The 17,872-nt window shown below is 39.3% G+C and overlaps 1 protein-coding gene across 1 annotated transcript in view; it reads right to left on the bottom strand.

Moving 5' to 3' along the window:
* Nucleotides 1–17,872, bottom strand: part of LOC145977972 (uncharacterized) — a 286,923-nt gene that overhangs the window by 247,576 nt on the left and 21,475 nt on the right. The gene's annotated exons all lie outside the window — the stretch shown is intronic.

Below are 17,872 nucleotides of genomic sequence, written 5' to 3'. Positions count from 1 at the left end.
GTAAACAAGTGTCAATTGTTCTAATTTGTTTACCATTTCTTCGCTTCTCACAGCAAGCAGTCAGAAGTAAAAAATATCTTCGGTACATTACAACCCCTACTCTATCGGCAATCGAGTACCGGAGTCCCATGAAGATCACTTGTCGTTTGAGCCAGACGCACATCAGTGTGTTACAATGTGAGTGAATAGAATACCACGAACAGGAACTTCTGCGGTAAGATTGTTAAGTGTATTGTGGAACGGAAACGTATGAAGTTTAACTTGTTCTGACAAAAATTCTGTAGACTGTTTTTCAAATTCTATGCACTTAAAATGCCCCTAAAATGTTTGTGTACTGATTTGTGCCACAAGATGATATGCGCATTGAGGAACGGAAATAATATTGAGTGTAACATGATCTGACAAAAATTTTGTAGGTTGTTTTTCAGATTCTATACATGTAGTTGAAATCTGCCTAAAAAAGTTGTGTTTTTGTATTAATTGCCTAGATTTACCACAGCTGTTGCGAGCTGCCAATTATGCTTTAGGTTCCACAAAAGTGTAAATCTGACCTAATAGTAAATTAAACTTAGGATAACCTCACGATATTTGCCGTATTTTCCCACTACATTTTTCGGTTAAAGGGATTCTTGACTTCATGTAATACCCCATCCCCACCCTAGTCGAGCATCCATGGAAGATACTGACTTAACATATATGTGAAATTTAAAGTACTGTTGTGCATATTTTTGGCTTTACTGGGAATATTTTTTTCATTTTTGACATTTTTATTTTTATGAGATTTTTCAAATTTTTTGACAATTACATACATAGGTAAGAATTGACAATATAGAGAGTCTGCAATTTTGTTAATTTTCGGTATACTAACTAATTTTGGCCTCCTAATCACGAATATGTTGTAAAAAACCGTGGGTCACGTCCGGAAATTGTACATTTTGATGAAACATTGTTCGTTAGCCCCAAAAACCATCCACGGGTAGCCCCACAAACCATTCACATGAGGTTAGGTTAGGCCTGTTAGGTTAGCATTCATTTCACCCCTAAATTGATCGAAAAAATAGGGTTCGTACTAAAATTGATCATAAATCATTTTCTTGTAAAACAAAGGCGTGGTTAGAAACAATGACAGGAGATTATATTTTCGTTCGTAAAACTACCCACATACACCTATATATATATCTAAAAAAAAATCAATCGGCTTTTTTCAAATTTCCAGACGTGACCCCCGGTTTTTTACAACAGATTCGTGATTAGGAGGCCAAAATTAGTTAGTATACCGAAAATTAACAAAATTGGAGACTTTCTCTATATTGTCCATTCGCTCCACATACAAATTTTACAGTTTAGGACCAAGTTCCGGGCCATAACACTGAGAAAAACTTTCATGCGTCTGTTAACGTGTCAGCAAGAAACAGTTTTGCATGGAGAATAACCTAACAGTATTAATTCTATGCTACACAATACACAACATTCACATGCATTTGTCACTTTTCTGTATCACTACGAAATTACTCTATATTCTTGTACCTGAGCAGTAATTTGTAAACAAATAATCAAAATATGTTCAATGAAGTTTATATCAAGCACTTACAAGTACAATCAAGATATGCAACTGAGTTCGAGATGCAAATGTTGTGAGTAGTCTCAAACTTCATCCATTCTAGCACGAGTGTGCTACATTTTCTGCTGTCTAGTGATGTGTATGCATTGTTACGTGTAGCACACAAACACACGAGTGAAATTCACTCTCTCTTCACGTATTCTGGAACTCGGAATCAGGCGGGGGAGATACGGATTCTTTCCGTGATGTGATTTCGTGAACGCCGTTATCTCTATCCCGTTATGACATGTTACTGAGCGGGGAATGGAAGGCGAAGACGAGAGTAGGAGCATTGCTTAATCCCGGGCGAGAGGGATTTTTCTATTCACACGTACGCCCCCTGGAAGGGTTTCAATGCGATCGAAGGGACTCTGCGGCGGGGGATGAATACTGATTACGTCATCAGGTAGAGTCTCGTGAACCTCCTTTCCAGAAAAGAAAAAAAAAACCTGTTGCACCCCTTCCACTCTCCAAGTCTTAAAACGCTGGCTAGATTCTGGGCTAAATTTCATCAGAATATGAAGAAGAGTGGCGAAATAACCATTACGGTTAGACGCCAACGGAGGATTCGCTTCCGGAAAGAGGAAATTGGAAGCGTTGCCGAGCGAAGGAAGAAACTGGTGGCTGTTAACGAACTACGACGAATATAAGTGCCGTGTATAATGTTTAGTGGGTGTAGAAACCTATTGTTTTTGTGCGGTTTCGTCAGAGGCTGATTAAAGGGTTGCTACCCCCAAGAGACGAATCGATTAACACAATGGGTGGGTGACAGCGAAAATGTCACACTCCTTCCCCCCACACCAAAGAGAATGTTGCATTGGTTTATTTTACCTCGCTTTTCTTCTACTTTTGGCTAATCGCGAATGTGACGATGAGTGGTTATATGATGAATTTATGAAGGGACACTCACAAATTACACCCTTGCCGGGATTCGAACCCAGGACTCTTGGCGTCGTAAGGTCGGTCAGAGATATTGTTATTAGTCGAATACTATGAAGTGGATGTAAGTTATGGGTTTGAAAATCAACTATTTTACGAGCTACAAGAGTTTTGAGCTGCCAATGAACATTTGTCACTTTTGCAGGCAGTTGAAAGACTGCATGTTGACCCTTGAGCCAATACAGGAAGGCGTTATTTCCAACTTTATTTTACTGCGAAGGGACACCAGATGTTGACTGGCTGATGGGTTATGATCGAGGACAGAGTAACAAACTGATAACACTGTATCCAGGCTTTGCGACCGGAAGCCCAACTCTATTATTTCATCGTCTGGGCTATATCAACCAACTATACATCTTTAAACTGCATGCTATCTTAATACAGCATTGCCAGAAATGAAGTATACCGAAATTTGTACTGCATTATTTTACTTTGTAAGTACAAAGAAAAGTGATACTTGTATAAACACATGTGAATCAACACTTGTATGTATCAACCCAACATCAGGTACTGTACACACAGTTTAAACGTAAATAGAACAGTCAGCATACATGTTCCAAGTGTTGTCCGTCGAACACCAAATATTTTTCATAGCGACCCTGCAAGTTTGTAACATTACTGAAATTTCATTAATGCATTGGACAGCATTTGCATGTGTAGCGAACTTTCAAGCACGAGTTTCAGAAATCTCCTTCAACAAAGAGCACCGCCCACCTCAAAGGCCACTTCTGTATGAGGGTAAATAATGATAAGACAACAGAGGGCTTCTCTCGAATACTAGAGACCATTGCGAATTGCCTTTAACTGTTCTCTGCAAGAACCAGTGAAACAATACTCACGATGTACAGTGTTGCCAATTTTCGGTAAAATTTACATCCGGTTATACTTTCCATTTACATCAAAACATTTGTGTCGCGCATTCTAGAATGCTGTTCATACATCTGGAACATGGCTGCCCATTCTCATACTTCCAAGTTGGATAGTGTTCTCGGCTTTTTTCTCTCCATCGATATAGAGTGCTGGCCCTGAGACTCCTACCTAAGAGAGATCTGCTTGTAAACAAACAAATTCTCCAGAATCACGTAGATACGTTGCAGATATGAAATTACTACATACGATCATAAATGGAAACCTGAGATTGAGCATCCACGCTGCAGCTCCCAGACTCTCACGCATACATTGCCCATTATTCCATGGGCTACCGAACCAATTCAACATCATCTCAAACCAAGTCGATATATTCAGTTCATATTCGTCTTTTATCAACAATTCAGACAAAAATGTAGTCACGGACACTTCTGGGTTGTAACGATTCCATTGAAAGTCAATGGGATTGTTACAACCCAGAAGTGTAATGCATTGTGAAAATAATCTGTTTACCTTGGGACTTATTTTGTGTTGTTTATTTTAACACTAGTGTACTGTTTTACTGTTGTTTCCTTCCTGTTTAAAATGGCTTCTACTGTACTGGAAATTTCAATAAGTAAATAAATAAATACTGTATTTTGAAAACATTCGTGTTAATATGGTACATGTATTTTGTTACGTTCCTAGCAACTTTCCTCACCCTTTACTCCTATAGCCGGGAGCATTGAGGCTCTAAGGGTCTACACTGAAACCTATCTTCAGGGTAGGTGCAGAACAAATCCAACCAACGTCGTGAAGTTTTAATGAAATGTTTATTTACTGCTTGAGTACTTACAGCCAGTGGTTAGGTAATTCATAACTGGAACTTGGAGATCAATTGTTAATAGATAATTTCAAACTTACTAGAAAGGTCAAACTAGGGTGGCCCAAACCTAGGTTTTACAGAAGAGCGGCATACACCTATTCACTTCTTCCTAGATTAGACCGTTCCTATTTGGCCAGTCTAGGTTTTACAGAAGAGCGGCTTGCACCTATTCACTTCTTCCTAGACTGACACCAGAACAGACCTCCTTACGGACCAAACTCCTTCGTATTTATACCCAAAGTTCCAGCCTCGAACACCTGTCTTTAGGTAATTTCTTATTACAATACTCTAAATTACAACAGAAAGATATTTGAAAAATACATAGTTTGGCAATTAATAATTTACAAAGAAAGTTTACATATTCATTTGAGTTAACAATTATTTCTTTAACGTTGATAAAATCTTACATTTTGGAAATATACAAATTTAAATGTTCCGCCATTATTTAATTACAATTAGGTTAGTTCATCAAACATGGATAATCTTTGATTGGCAAATCTATATTTACATCATAATAAATGCCCGTCGTCTTAAGCGAGCCGTCTTCATTAGATAGTTACAGAAAGGTGAATACATTAGTTCAACAACGCCTTGATTGGCGCGTTCATATTTGCGTCACAACATGTAGTATCACGGACATTAACAATGACTTGAGGTAACACTATATCAATTTTTCTTTTAACATGGAATCTCAAAGTTACAAAATAAGTAAGGTCGTAACAATTTATTGCATCGTACTGTACGAATAACGTAGCTCTTACTTCGATATGTGACGTGGCTAAACTACAAAGGTGACCATCTTAAGTCAGTTCTATTGGTGGAAACTATACACATGACACACCAGCTGACTGCACAAAATCACACTGAGGTCGACAGTTGAAGCATTATACGTGAGAAGTTCTAACGAATCACTCATACAACGTTCATTATACCATAGGCTACCGAACCAATTCAATATCATCTCAAACCAAGTAGATATTTTCAGTTCATATTCATCTTGTATCACCAACTTAGAAAAAAATTGTACATAAGTAATGTATTGTGAAAGTAATCTGGTTATGTCTTGGCTTGCTTATGTTTATATTTTGTTTATTTATTTTATCATGTTTTGTGTGTTCTTTTTAATACTAGGGTACTGTTTTACTGTTGTCTTTCCGGTTTAAAATGGCTTCTGCCATAAATGAATCGAGTAATCATCACTTATGCGAAGATATTGCTCGTTCGTCATTATTTCCTTACCACAGTTATTCGTATTTAATAGCAATTAGGTTTATCTAGCAGTCCCGTGTTTGATTGATTGGGTTTACTTTACTTTGCATTTCTGCCACTTTTGGCTAATCGCGAAAATGAGGATGAGTGATAAGATGAAATTGATGAAGAAACACTTATGAAGAATACCCATGCCTAAGCCGGGATTCAAACCAGGGACCCCTGGAGTCGTAGGGCGCTGTGCTAACCACTTCCGAAGTTCCAGTGATTGGTTCAACATTATATTAGCATAGATTATTACCATATAAGCTAAGGCACAACGGAAATTGCTATTTCGCCAAAACAGATTATGAGACTCAGTTCATAATGAACCGTTCAGGAGCAAATTCATGAACTGATCATAAAGAACTGTTCGTTCACAATCGATTCCCATGGACGTGACTCAACGCTTGTAGGCGATGACGGTGAAAGGAAATAAGTTGCAGCACTCGTACCTGACAAGTTTTCAAAGTGTCGAAGGAACCATAAGGCTGGAGGGGTGGGAGGCTGTGAATTTCTTAACACTTTTCACCACCCAGTGGAGGAAAGGTCAAACAGAGAAACACACGCGGCCGTGAGAAGAATCCTAAAGTCAAGCAACACACGAGGAAAGTTTAGCGAAACTTGTAGCCGGAGAAGTACAAGTGGGGGGAGAGAACTGCGTCTTAAATTCTCATAAAAGTTCGTAAGGACCTTTCCCCGCTGAACTCTGCCCCAGCAGTTCCCAATTCAGGAAAATCAAGAGTGGCGTTATCAACTCATGGAGTCGGGAGCTGACGTGGTCGATTCGAGGGCAGAGAACCCCCCCCCCTCCCCCAAAGCAGGTCAGTTGAACCCATAGCAACAGGGTCTGGCTATCAAGGGTGTCCGTAGGAATGACTCAATAACAATCCTTTTGAATATCCGAGCAAAATTCCTATTTTATTTCCATACGTATTTAGTTAATACAATCTGCCTTATCATAGAAACAATAGAGGCAACATTAATATTATTCATTGTGACTTATTAAAAACAATAGTTTAGCGAAGAATGTCAACAACAATGGGTTAATCTGATAACATCGCTTCAAGTAGGGTTCTCAAACTTTTAGACTCGTGTAACACTAAGCCGCGCGTCAGGCTAAGTTTGCAGCAGGTTTTATGTATCAATCCGCGCGGGAACTGAGCACAGAATCTTCCGTGCCAGTCTTGCCTCAACCGCCGAGCTGCTTACATCGCAGACACTGAGAAAATCCACAACCAACCGCACAACGATTCAAAACCCGCATGCATGTCAAGCGGAATATATTTGTGTTTCTTTTTGTCTCCTGAAACATAACATTTTAGAAGTACTTTCGGCGCATAAATTATTTTAAAAAATGTGTCATTACTTAATATAAATGCGAAATATCTTCGAAACATGAGAGTATTTTTCCCAGGGGGGCAAACAAGTCACATTTCCCCCAAAAGAGTGTAGTTCCCTAATAACATTGCTTAAATTTGAATTTATTGTGTTAATGCAATAATTAACACATATTATTGTGGCTAAAATGAAATTATATGTGTGAAATACATAATTTTTGGTTGACTTTCACTTTCCAGGGAGGGAACGGCCCCCTTGCCCCCCCTTCCGGACGCCCATGAGCATGTGTGTATATTTCGAGCACGCAAAAATGAAAATAAACAAAGATATAAGTAAACAACGACAGGCCCTCTTGAATTTAATGACAAATTATTGTTTTTGGTTTATAAAAAAATACGTTTATGAAAACCTTTGTTACTGTAAGACACACGCACCTCAAGTTATAACAGCAAAAAAAAAAGTATGATTTGTTATTGTGGATATATACAATCAGGTGCATTGTCTGCTGCTATTATTCTGGTTACAATTTATGAATCACTTCACTAAACCAGGATTCAAATCTTGGTCTGTCCATTTCTTGCTAATCATCCATCCCTTTCCTTGCACGGAACAGTAAATATATGCGCCTTCAACAAAGACGTCATTGCCTTCAGTGGGTGAAACAATAAGCCTCCCCCTTCCCCTCTCCCTTTCTCGTCGGTTTCTTCAGCCCTGGCGGTGGTTTTGCATGGTGATATATATATAAAAAAAATCAATATAACGCCCACGCCCCTCCCAGAGTTAAAGCACGTCTGGTCCAAATAATAAACATGTTTCTTCTCACGGGGATATCTTTTAATACCGGGGACATTCTTTTGTAGTCAAACAACAAACAATCGTTTCCTCTTCCTAAACTCAAACCGCAAATCCTATATTCCTTGCCGCAAATCATTCAACACCCGGGATACAGTTCGTGCGCCCATTGTCGGCAAATCACCTCACGCCCTGTTTTACTTTGATCTTGTTTCCGTAAGGAGGATTATGCATTTTAAACAACTTGCTTGATTTGAAGAGCTTTTCCCTTCGGATGAAGCCCACAATAACACTCGCTGAACAGGAGACCTTGCTTGATTCAGCCATTCTCGCCGCTGTATAGCACGATTATTAATCACAATAAACATAGGGTTAAAATAGTGGGATGTGCAACACTGGTATCACGGATTCCACGCGCTCTGCAACGTATTCAGTCTTGCTCGACTCGCACTTGGGCTTCAGGGATTCCTCAGCTCAATACAAACTCCAGTTGGTGAATCTGCGGATCCAAGTTCGTCTGCACAGTGATTGCAACCGATCAAGTCCACACCTGCTAATGGATGTATTATTTTGTCTGTATTTTACAAATTAAATAACTGTTTTCTTGCAAGTATGCAGTTGTGTCGGAATAGAACCCGTCTCAGTGGAACTATATGCTTGCGCGCACGTTTGGATCTACATATGCGAAAACCTGCTGCAAGGTTAACCTGACGCTTGGTAAACCAAAATAGCACACTTTCGCCGTACCACTATGTGCCATTACATGAATTTTCAATGATAACATCTACAATTGCGCATGATTATATTGCCAAATACTAGCAATTATTAATTATTCAATTACTAAAACTGTACTTAGATTAACTTTTATTAATATTAAAATAATACATACAGTAAAACCTCGTTAATCCGGACTAATGGGGGATAAGTAGACCGGTATAACGAAAGTCCGGATTAACTGAAATAACTTAATAGAACAGTAGAAAGTGCATTAAAACTCAGTTTATAGCAACAAAACACGTTTATTTGGTGTATTTAAAGGGCATAGAACTAAATACACTATACAGTACAGTAAAATGTAAAGCATACGACAATGCAGTGCTTCTAGCCACATTCAAAACCTTGCATTCTGCTTTTTTCTCTTTTTTTTTCCTTTTGCCTGTCCGGATTAAGCGAAGTCCGGCCTATCGGGTCCGGATTAATGAGGTTTTACTGTAACTACGTTTCTCATCAGGTATGACAATGTTTCTTCTTCCAGTAAAAGATGGTTCGCAATAGTGTCCGCAAAAAAACGAAATGCACATGAAAAGATGGACAAAGTGTTGAATGTGTTATTGGAGCAATGACATATGTGCAAAGCGGTTCGAGGAAGCAAATCCCTAGAGGAAAGAAATAATAATTTCAGAACGTTCAATGAAGAGGAACAGTTCATTACGTCAGATGTGTGCGAATTCGAACTAAGAGTGCGAGATTGAAGACCAGTATTTTACAAGTATGGAAACTTCGAACGTGCAATCGAGGCGCGAACGATCAACGCATTCGACCACCGTGATGGATGGTTGATCGTTATGGAAGATTGTCCAACGGGAGAGAAAATTGAACTGTTTAACGATTAGTACAACAATGGCTAGAAAACCTAAACATTCCGTTAGACATATGGAACTGCTTCAGAGACACAGAACCAACAATGCTGTCGAAGGTTGGCACCACAAATGAAACAACAATATCCAGGAGTTCTCCGCACATATTTTCGCTTGTAAAGGCACTCAAGGATGGCGCTGCAGCGGCTTTCAACTGTTTCAGAAGAATTGAGATTGAAGGTAATCATCACAAAAAAAGCAAAACGACGTATATTAAACTTGACGCCAGGATAAAATCTATCCAGGAAAATCTGGTAAGGAGCGGTGATCTTAAAATCTGTTTGAGAAGATTGTGCTACGTGCAAAAGTTATGTTAGTGTTTTATAAGATTTGTTCTTGGAACAATACATTGAAAAGAAAATATAAATAAATCTGTTTTTAACATTCAATTTTGTTATTTATTTTTCTAAGTCATTTTCCCTTCCAAATTGAATAACAGTATTCATTAATGCTTTGCATCAAAGGGCTTATTAGTGTATTTATTTTGTTTTCGTTTGTGGTTATTTTCATTCCTCATTTATTTTGATTTTCATTCTATTAATCTTTAATTCCTCTATGCTTTATGTTGGCCTGGTGCAGCCGTGCGAAACAACACCATGATTGCGATGAGATAAGAAACCGTGCGAACAAACACGAAATCAAAGTCGTGCGAAACAACACGCAATCGTCACGTTGTAGCCGAACAGAAAACGCGAGGCGTGTAAAGCTTGCTTTAGATATTCCTCCCAAGATGGGTAAAGAACTTAAGATTCTCTCAGAAGTTACCTCACCTCTGGGCCGGTCACCGGATTCAGGAGTTGCAGAGTTGTCGGACCAAACAGTGTAAGATGGAACTTACCAAAGAATTCTGATTACTGCAAGAGCTCCATCTCGTGTTGCAGACGGCGCTCGGTCTCACCGGGACTAACGTTACGGTTCATCTCCCCCTTCTCAGAGTTTCCTTTCGGGAAAGGGGGGGGACCTAAAATGCGAATCATTTGCTCTTTTGTCTAGAAAGGTTTTCTTTTTCATTCTTGCATGAACTTCAGAGCGATTTGTAGAGGTAGTGCCTGAAATGAAGGATATCTCGGTATCCAATTATGATTTTTTTAACGTTTTCCAAGTCTCTCATTTGCAGAAACTAGTGCGAGTCTCTTCTGCGGCAATTAGAGCAGAGATCAGCTTCCACGTCACCCCCCCCCTCTCTCTCTCTCTCTCTCTCTCTCTTTCCTGCAGGAAAATTGGAACCGACAGAGCGGCAACTAGAGAAAGAGACAAGGAACTTTTGTCATCCCAGTTTCCGAATCCCGTTGCACCAGAAGCAGTGTTGCAAACTAGCACCGAGCAATGGTTGCCAAATGCTAGTTTTTATGCCCAAAATGTAGACAGTAAAAAAGAATCTGCCTCATTCCTAAGAAGGTCACGGTCAAACACTAGGTTCATCGGGTTGAACAAAAAATAATTTCAATGGCGGTTCTGGAAGATTTGGATATTCTATTTACGTATACTTTTAAATATATTGTTCGTAGTTGGTACAGCTCTTGAGATATCTGAAAGTCACGTGAAAAGACAACATTTTGTACAGTCACGAGAAAAAAATGGGATACCTAGATCCTCAAATGTTAGCTTCCTTGCAAAACGTTTAGTGTGTTGTCTAACTGTACGGCGGTGGTAGAAGATACCATTGAAATTTTGTATTAAAATGGGATTTTCCGCCGGGATGGATTTTGCGTTAAGTGTTGCCAACCCCACTTACAATTTTTTACCTGTTATACTAATTTTTTTCTACGAATAGAATAGGGTAAGCCAATAGAAAAACACCTGTAACTTTTCCATACGAATAGAATAGAGCAAAGCCGCAAAGCGACAAGATTACAGTTCAACGATTATTTAGTTGATACATGGCTTGACATACATAAAATTCCTCTGTGGAATTGCCACAACCAACGCCACAGAACTAACAACAGTGTTGAGGGATGGCATCGAAAGTTAAATTCTTCCATTGGTAGGAGACACCCTAACTTCTTTCTTTTCCTCGGTAAGTTGAAAGAAGATGCATGCCATCATACGACTGTACTGAAGGACATTGAGTTAGGAGTAGTTCGTGGAAAGCGACGAAAGTGTGCCGTCAGTTTGGATCAAAGGATAAGGAACATTCTACAGGATTATGAAAAATCAGGGGACTTGAGATGTCTTCGAAGCTTGGGGTATGTTCAAAGACTTGCATAATGTTTGTCATGTGCTTCATAACGTACTTTATGTATAATGTAATGTACTTTCTGTAATTGTAGAATGACCAATGATCAATTTTATGTAACGAAATTATGTTAACAATTATGATTTCTAATGTATGTAACTTGGAAATATAAGCAACAAGTATGATTCCGCATTGGTATGTGTTTCTTTATCATCTTCGACGATTTGGGGTTGGCAACAATGTGTCTTCGGCGCAACTTCCCCATTCATCACGGTGCTTCCACGGTTTTTCTTGTCGGCGGAAGTTACACCGGCGCAAGTTCCACGGAGCCATTAAAATCAGCTTATCGCCTAAGATTTAGGCAACACGTCTTGCAGGGAGGCGAGTGTTTCAGGATTTAAGTATCCCATTTATATTGCCGGTGACTGTACTTCACACTATGCAGGCAGCTATTCATATACACACCACGATGTGTGCATCTTACTAATCGGGATAAACTTCGCATCTGGATTCAGCTAATCTGTGTAATTTTTTCTACTTTTATTACATCACGTATACCGTTCGGCTCTACATAACTTTCAAGTAACAAGCGTTTTTATTGCGTTCATTCTTTCTATTCCCTTGGAATTCCCCTTCAATAAATCAAATCTTACATCGGTCTAATTGCATGTTCAATGAAAAGCACCCACCCTCCTTGAAGCCCGTGGGAAGCTTCCGGAGCTCTTGTCCTTCACAATTATCTGGAGCACCAGTTAACAGGGGATTGCCTGATTTCATCTCAGCGCTGAGAAAGAATCCATGGTTTGAACATCCAGTCTTTTGCAGTAAAATCAATTATTGATTACGTTAATCCAGTTTTCTCCATTTCTAATAAGTTTATCTTTCCTGTTAATTTAATATTCAGCATCTTTCCTCACATCACTCTTTCCTAATCTCTTTTCCCTCAGGGTCTGTGTCTGGGTGGACTAGGATGGCTTAGTGGTAACGTCCTCGCCTATAGTGGTTCGGATCCCACTTTTAACTCTAGGACCAGTCTCGATTAGCCAATCTATGCAGAAAGTGGACTTAAAAACTCTGTATGATCCACAGAGTATTGGTTGATAATATAACCTTGCTTTGTATGCAAACAGATTCAGCAAACTGAAAAAGTATGTAACAATGTACCCTAATAGCATTAAAACGTTCATTAATGAATATTATGCAGTCATTTTCTGAGTTGTTACTGGCCATTGTACCACAACTTCGCAAACTGGCCTGTTCAAACCATCCGCTTGGCGGCGCTAGTGTCTTTTGTTAATTTTTGAGAAGTACAGTCCGACTGCCTTAGCCGAAACCATGGACAGAAGTGCGCATGCGCCAACTGGACTTGTTCAGTGTCAAAATAGGGGTGACGGTAGAAATCACAGATCTCTAATTTCAGACTGAAAACTATGAGCTTTTGTTTGAAGTTGTGCATAGTCCTGGGGCTAGAAATATGGCGGAGATGCACATTAGAGCTTGTTAAGTTTTCATTTTTGTGAATAAATTATTTGTACTCACTTGTGGAGTGTAATATGTAAAGTTATATACTTCTTAGTAAAATTATAACACCATTAAGCCTTGTTTCCATGATTATGAAAAACTAAATATGCTGACCAAGGCAGTAATTTATTTTATTAAAAACATAAACTAAACGTAACGTTTCAACCTTCTAGCAAGGTCTTCATCAGACTCTGTATCAAGTACAAAAGTAACAGGATACAAAAACAGGGCTTTATATATACACAAACATTACTCCCTCCAGACTATTTAGAAAGTTGTTTGGAACTTTCTAGCAGTGACTTTCACTTGCCAACTTTACTTTCACCTAAAAGGCTAAACACAATTACTTCCATATAGAATGTGGTTGGACTTTTAATCTCACGCTCTTTTCCCTTCATTTTTCTTCCTTCTCCTCTCCTCTTTCTCTCTTGTCCTTTCCACTCTTTCTAACATCTTCCATTCTTTGTTTAACTTCAGTCCCCCATTCCAGTTCATTGTGTCTTCTTCACCTTTCTTCATAGGAGAAACGAAAAAAAGGCTGAAAGACAGGTTGAAACAACATAGGGATGATGTACGACTTAAGAGAGAGAGAAATGCAATATTTAAACACACGAGAGAAACAGGACATGACATAGAGTGGGATGAGGCTAAGCAGATAGGAAGGGAGAAGAGAATGCTGGTGAGAAAATGGAAGGAAGCCAAGGAAATAGAGAAGAAAGGTGAAGAAGACAAAATGAACTGGAATGGGGGACTGAAGTTAAACAAAGAATGGAAGAAGATGTTAGAAAGAGTGGAAAGGACAAGAGAGAAAGAGGAGAGGAGAAGGAAGAAAAATGAAGGGAAAAGAGCGTGAGATTAAAAGTCCAACCACATTCTATATGGAAGTAAGTGTGTTTAGCCTTTTAGGTGAAAGTAAAGATGGCAAGTGAAAGTCACTGCTAGAAAGTTCCAAACAACTTTCTAAATAGTCTGGAGGGAGTAATGTTTGTGTGTATATATAAAGCCCTGTTTTTGTATCCTGTTACTTTTGTACTTGATACAGAGTCTGATGAAGACCTTGCGAGAAGGTTGAAACGTTACGTTTAGTTTATGTTTTTAATAAAATAAATTACTGCCTTGGTCAGCATATTTAGTTTTTCTTAAGTAAACTTAAAAATTGCAAATCTGTATGGTGCAATCCCTCACAATCTTCAAAATGGTTGTTACAAGTAGAACTATGAAGGCATGCTCGCCGCCATAATAGTATCTCCCACTCTTCGAAATTTTGGCTTGAAGTTGACCCATATGAAAAGGCTTACGTTTCTGGTCTGGTACCTGGAGGTCTGTGGCAGCAATGACATTTTGGGAAGGTAATGGTTCCGTGAAAATAGTTTGTAAATATGTTTCAAATTATGGAAGGGTTTAGAATGAAAATGATAGCAAGCAGATCTATATAATGGAAATATCACAGCTTAGTTTGACTGGTGCTTCTACCTGCTTCCCCCCTCGTGTTTGGAATAGACCTTTCCAGGTAGTTTTGCTGTAAACGATGGATTCTACTGGAGGATCTAGTAATGTTTCACAAACGAGCCAATAGGTAGCGCCACTTATAGCCAGAAAGTTTATCCTTATACAATTCCAACCACTAGATGGTCTGTAGGTTGCTTGCCAGCTATAATAATTCTAATACTCTTGTGCAGTTCACTTGAAAAATAAGTTGCAAGAGAATGGCCTTCATTCTAAAAAAAAAGGCAATGCATGTCCGAATACCTCAAAACTACATCTCAACTGGAAAAACATTTAACAGGTCCACCTTTACGAATTCAATGTTAGCAGACCTTAAAACATTTTCCGCAAAGAATTTTCATCTCACAGTCTGAGCTTTACGAACAAGGTAAACAGATAAAGGTTCGTCACGAGGCAGACTCGCATTAAGAAATGTTAATTCCAGCTTGGTTCTTCTCTTCTTAAACGCACGCAAGACAAAACAAAGAAGAAGAGAACAGAGGATTACAGGTGAACCTGGAACAAGCTTTCCACCGTCTTTTCCCTGCCTCTTCTAACTGGAAGAGATGACGCTGTAAGGATGAGTTGTGGGACGTCTAAGCGAAGCTGCTCTCACTAAATTAAACTCCACTTCGCTATTAATTTTCACGACGCAACAAAGAAAGGCGGTGTCGAGACACAGGCCACGGTCCGTTGTCTCTTTGTGTCGTATCATTTCGTAAGCAGGAGGCTTAATTTAACATCAAGGTTATTTGTTTCGGGTTGGTTTTAAGACACTAACCTCAAACGAGGAAGTAAACTTGCTATTTTATTACGCCAGAATTCATGGTTCGAGGTCTTGTAAATATACACTACATCGACACTTTGAAGCGCTTGCATAAAAACAGACTAACGTCTTTTTAAAATATACTGTGCAAGTAGTCAAACTTGAATTGTTGGATAATCTCAACACCGTGTCTAAGATGTATGTAATTATGATTGTAATAAAAACAATTTTGTATGTCGATAATTTTCGTGTCCGAGACAAAAACGATGCTCGAAAGAGAATGGGACAGGCTCGCGCATTCAGAATATCGTATCAAGTCTCGTCTCGGTGCAGATTAAATACGCATTAAGGGCACGAGGAACAGTTTCCATGTCCAGTCAGACGCGAGGACCTGAAACTGCTTCTCCCCCGTCGAAGTTTCCTTGCGGCGATCTGGGGAAAGGTCTGTGCGCTGGATGTTTGTAGGAGGGGGATAAAACTTAGCGTATGGGAGTTATTACCTTTTCTGTTGAGAATATCAAACCTCAGATGGCGTAGAAAAATACATGGACGGATAGAGGAAAGGTCGAATATTTTGTCTGTGCTGGAAAAAGTCGAAACTGTCACTCTTCGCTTTAACGCTTTGGGATAACTAACAAAACACAGACGCACTGTGAGAGGGGGGGGGGGAGAACAGCAGCATATGAGAGCAGCTCTTACCAGTCAGCTCCGATTGCAGGCAGCTATCGAAAGGGGTGAGGTGCAGCGAACGAGTTGTTCCGATGGAACGAGATTTCCCGAGTCGGTTCGAGATCAAGATTATTTCCCGGGCTTTTCCAGAAGGTTCAAGCGCTAGAACTACGTGAATTCCCACAGGACACTTCGATAGGTAGAGGCGGAAGGGGGAACGAGTCCAATTGTCTTGGCTGGCGAGAGGGAACAAGAGGAGGGGGGTGTTGCTTTGCTATCCCCACCTTCAAGTTCGTTAAAGAAAGAGGTGGTCACATAGGCGGAGTCTTTAGGACAGCTTCTAAGGCTGGGTCGTTATTTCAAGGTAATTGAATTTAATTCTGCAAGGAATTTGAGAAAGCTCTAATGTTCATTTTTGTACAAAATGTCAAAAAATCTGCTCCCTGAGAATAATGTAACGAGACAGTCTCGTGAATGATGAAGCGTTCCAGGTCTCATCTCGATATCTATAAACCACAGGCTCTTTCTTGTCTCGAAAAAGAGGATAGATTTAGTTTCAAACCTCCAATCAAGACAAAAAATAACATACGTCCTGCACATTAAACACGCGTAACCTATCTATAAATATACCCTTGTGGTGAAATCGTTAGGTCAGCGCTATACGACGCCCGGCCTAGACATGAGTGTTTTGTGTTCTCTCATCAATTCATATCACTCATTCTCATCTTCTCACTTTAAAGTTGGGTTATTCCACGCCAAATCAACAAAAAAAAGTGTCGTTTCTGACCCGACCATCTCGAACTTTTCTGAAACTCTACTATTTGGTAGTCTTCATGAAGATATGAAATCCTGAGAAATTGTAGCTTCCTGTGAGGCGTAGTTATGGAGTTTTGGGGGCTTGAAAATACAAACAATTGTAGATTTTTAGTCTGCGCCCAAGACTTTCATGAATAATTGCTCTTACCCTAATTGACGTAGAGAGCTGGTTGTAGTCTTGTTTGAAAGGACATGAAACAAGCTTTCCAATGGTGTATCACATCAATATATTTAGAATAAAATCTTTTCAAGGTCATCAAATTTGACTTTGGACTTTGAACTTTTAAAGATGCATATCTGCGATTTCCTTGGAACTGAAATATATTGTTAACACAAGGTTACGCTATAACATAACCAAATTTGAAGTTGGGACGATTATGGGATAATTAAAGAAAAACAATTTAATTAGTATCGGTGTATTTTTTTCAGCCGGTCATTTCTAGTGGGAGTTTGCAACACTGCACTATTGCATTGCAGACTTGCTAATGTGCAATACTTCTGCAACTAGAAAGTGAAGATGTGTGCAGGAGTCTTGTTTGAAACAAGTGTGGTAGAATGTTGAGTAGATAGTGTGTTTAGTGTGACAGTTTTAATTTGAGAGGACTTTTTTTAAATAAGATACCTTGATCATCAGCATCATGGCATCATCCAGATTAGAAAGCCTTCAAGATTTTGAGATCCGTGGAAACCTTGATAGTCCATATTTTGAAATTAATAAGTATCACCTGGAAATTAACACCAAAGCAGGAACAAACAGTGGATATCCACAGACAGATCAATACTTGAAACATCAATGAAGTCTGTAGAATTCATAGAAATTCTAGTCGAAAAGATGCGCACCTGATCGGAAATTCTCAAGCTTAATTTCTCAAGCATTAAAAAGAAACAGTTCTTGATAGGCACTACATTGTACTTTGTGATTCTGTAGAAAATTACTCCTGTGTTGCAAGATGCCTCACAAGGTTTTCACTGGAATAATGATCAAGCAACAACAATACAGGGTGGCTCAATAAGTCACTTAACACCCCTAGTACAAGGCCACTGCGGCATGGAACGTGAAAATGGCGATGACCAATCGTTGACTGGCCAAGGGGGAACCACATTGACGTCACCCGCATGGTCGGCAGCCATCTTGATGTCCGCCATCTTG

The sequence above is a fragment of the Lepisma saccharinum genome, chromosome 24, assembly GCF_977018435.1.
Source record: "Lepisma saccharinum chromosome 24, izLepSacc3.1, whole genome shotgun sequence".
In the NCBI taxonomy this organism is placed as follows: domain Eukaryota; kingdom Metazoa; phylum Arthropoda; class Insecta; order Zygentoma; family Lepismatidae; genus Lepisma; species Lepisma saccharinum.
Note: the sequence above shows the minus strand (reverse complement) of the source record. Positions and strands in the feature narration are given on the sequence as shown.